This window comes from Belonocnema kinseyi, chromosome 6 (genome assembly GCF_010883055.1).
Source record: "Belonocnema kinseyi isolate 2016_QV_RU_SX_M_011 chromosome 6, B_treatae_v1, whole genome shotgun sequence".
Lineage (NCBI taxonomy): Eukaryota > Metazoa > Arthropoda > Insecta > Hymenoptera > Cynipidae > Belonocnema > Belonocnema kinseyi.
This window is the reverse complement of record NC_046662.1, coordinates 559,009-562,653: the sequence shown is the minus strand read 5'-3', so window position 1 is coordinate 562,653 and position 3,645 is coordinate 559,009.

Here is a 3,645-nt window from a genome sequence, read left to right as displayed (position 1 = left end):
GGATTAAATCAATCGAATTATGATGTAGAATGTAAACTGGATTAGATTTTGAATTGGATTGAATTAATTTGGAATAAATAGGATTGGATTATAGATTATGATCTAAACTGTAAATTAGATTAGGTTCTTAATTGGATTTAATTCCATTGGAAAAAGTAGGATTGGATTATAGATTATGATGTAGACTGTAAATTAGAATGGATTATGAATTGTATTTAATTATTTGGATGAAATTAATCGGATTATGATGTAGACTGTAAATTAGAATAGATTGGATTCCTAATTGGATTTTATTGAATTGGAATAAAAAATAAGACTGTATTATAGATTATAATGCAGACTTTAAATGAGAATAGATTTTAAATTGTATTTAATTGATTTGGAATAAATAGGATTGTAGTATATATTATAATGTAGACTGTAAATTAGTTTAGATTCTAAATTGGAATAAAAATAGGATTGGATTATAGACCATGATGTAGACTTTAAATTGGATTAGATAGTGAATTGTGTTTGAATAAATTCGAGTAAATAGGATTGCATTATGGATTGTGATGTCGACTGTAAATTTGATTGGACTGTAAAGTAAATTTAGTTTAATTGAAACAAATAGGATTAGATTATAGATTGGTTTAATTGAATTGTGAATTATTTTTGGTTAAGTTGTGGATTGTTTTGCTTATTTTATATTGAATTGTAAATTGGATTGGATTTTATTTTATTTTTTTATAATATAGAAAATGAATGATCTTAGTTCTCTAACAAATCAGGTCCTGAAACACCAGGACTTATTAATAAAATTTTAAAACTTACTTCATTATGTCTCTGTCTAGTGATGATACTTGTTCAAACTCGCATTCAACTTGTAAAATTAAGAGCTCAAAGAAGAATTCAACTTTGTTTCGAATTCCTGATTAAACTTTAATCACTAGTCGTTATTCTTTCTCGGCGAAGGCAAATACGCCTTGATAGTATTCCTAAGGGAGATTCTCTTCCTGAACACGGTGCATATTCTCTCTTCGATCGGATCGGGACTTATAGGATGGGCGGAACTTTTGGCATGATTTAAGGTCAATTTGACCTAGTTACGTTAATAATTCCCGGGCCATGCTTTGAATCCCAGGGTGGAATACAGAAATTCAAATTAGGAATTTCCTCTTTTTTCATTTTTTCACCTATTCAATAATTAGAGTCAAATAGAGCAGGAGAATTGACCACTTTTACAATTCGTTTTTTTATCTTCGAAAAAATTTCGTTAATCAGAAAATTATTTATTACAGTTCTTGAACACAGACTTGACCATACAAGAATTTACCTAAAATTATAAATAATTGTTACAAACAATTTATTCTTACAAATAATCCAGCTTATGTATTTGGCGATTTTTTGAAGTCCAATTTTTGCGTATTGTCACTAACCTTCGTTTCAAGATTTTTTTAAATAATAACCAATTGTATAAATAAGTGCTCATATTGGACTGTTTAACAGATAAAAAAATCTTTTTCGACGAAAGATGGTGGGTCAAAGAATTTCAAGTGGTTTAAAAAATGTAAATACACAAATAGTTTATATTAAGATTCTTTGTAAAAAATCCCTTTTCACTTTTAAATCATAAATTCAGATTAAATTATTTAAATTTAGATGAAATGATTGTTGGGGAAAAAATGCTGATTTAAATTTAGTGAAATGACTTCATTTCTCTAATCGCTCTATCGCTGATTTTTAAATTAAAATGCATTGAAAAGAATCATCGGCATTCTGACGAAATTCGCTTTACTCGTTGCCAGCCGTCCTTGAAATGAAATTCGAATTCCCAATTCGATTCGTTCATCAAGCACCCATTCAAATCATGGACGACAAGTGGGCATGACAAAAAGTTATGGCTGTCCGGGAATGAAAAATCGCGAATGCAATTTATGTATTTGCAAGTACTGAATGCAGCTGATGAATATATGAAATTATACAATAAATAGCTTTATACAAGAAAATTCCCAAAAAACCTGCAACTTTTTAGCATTATTCCCAGATAAAAAATTTGTCGGACTTATTGCATTTACAAAATTTAAAAAATCAAAAAAATAAATAAATAACACTTCAAGCAAAACAACGCCAGATATAAAAGAAATCAAGGAAAGGGAAACGCTGAATTTTGGACACCCTACAAGATTGTTATTACAATTTTTTGAATTTTTCTGAAAAATCGAAATTTTGAATTTCTAAAGCACAAAAAATAATGAGAAATGACATTTTTTCATACAATAAGATCACAGCTTTTTAAAGATTCTTAAATATGTAAATGCATTTTCAGCTTGAAATATTAAAAATATATATTGCAATCATTAAACTTTTAAAAAGAAGAACCATTGTTGAACTGGCTTCAAATAAATAAATAAATATATATTTATTTATTTGAAGTCAGTTCCACAATGCCTCTTCTTTTTAGAAGTTTAATGATTGTAATATATATTTTTAATATTCGAAGCAGTTTTAATTTGACTCTCATGATTTAAAAGCATTTCAAATACTTTTAAGAAGTTTTTAACATTCTGAGGCTTTTTGAAAGAATTCCACAAATTTATTATTATTCATTTTTTGATAAGACACCTAGTTTTTGTTTTATTCTTAAAAAACAACATTAAAAATAAAAATATTAAATTTCTACGCAAACAATACAAGCTCAGAAAAAAAATTAAGAGGCAAAATTTGTTCACCAAAAATGATTCAAAATTTGTGATCAATAATTTTTTGACTGAATGCGTGGTTTTTGTTTTAATAGGGAAAAATAACATTTAAAATAACAAATAAAATCTTTGGATTAATAGCGCAAGGTATAATAGCACCTAAATGAATAAATTTGTGCCTCAAAAAAGATATTCAAATTTGTAATAAACTTCTTTAACTAATACCCTTTTTCTCTTAAATTAAATCTTTAAAAAATTCTTCGATCCACTTTTCATTTTACGCTAGGTTGCTTACTTTTTGTTAAAATCGTGAAAAATAAAATTAAAAAAAACGAAATTAAATTTACAGAAGAAAAAAATATTTTTACGAAGGTGTCTGTTAGTCAGTGTGTTCATCTGTCTGTCTGTAGTCTGTTTACTTGTTAAAGCCCTACAAGAATATCATAATAACTTTTTGTATTTTGTCGAAAAGTTAAACATTTACAGTTTGATCGTACAAAAAATAATGAAAAATCAAAAATTCTGTTTTTCGGGCAAACTATGGAAGATAAAAAAAAATGAATTGACTAAAATTGCGAGCTTTGAAAGGATCTACAAATTTGTCATTAATCACTCTTTAATAGGACGCGTAGTTTTTTTCTAGTCCTAAAAAACGACACTAAAAATGAAAAAGTAACGTTTTGTACAAACGACACAAACTATGAAAAAATTAATTAGACAAAAGTTGCTCTTTTAAAAAATAGCGAAAACTCATTCAAATATTGTCACCAATAATTTTCGATAGGATACGCAGTTTTTGATTTAATCGTGAAAAACTAATTTAAAAATAAAATAATTAAATTTTTGGAAAATCGACAGAAGAGAAGACCTAAATTAAAAGACAGAAGTTTTTTTTTACCAAAAAATATCTAAAGGTTTGTTATAAACTTCGATTATAAAAATATATTAAAAGTAAAAAAATAAA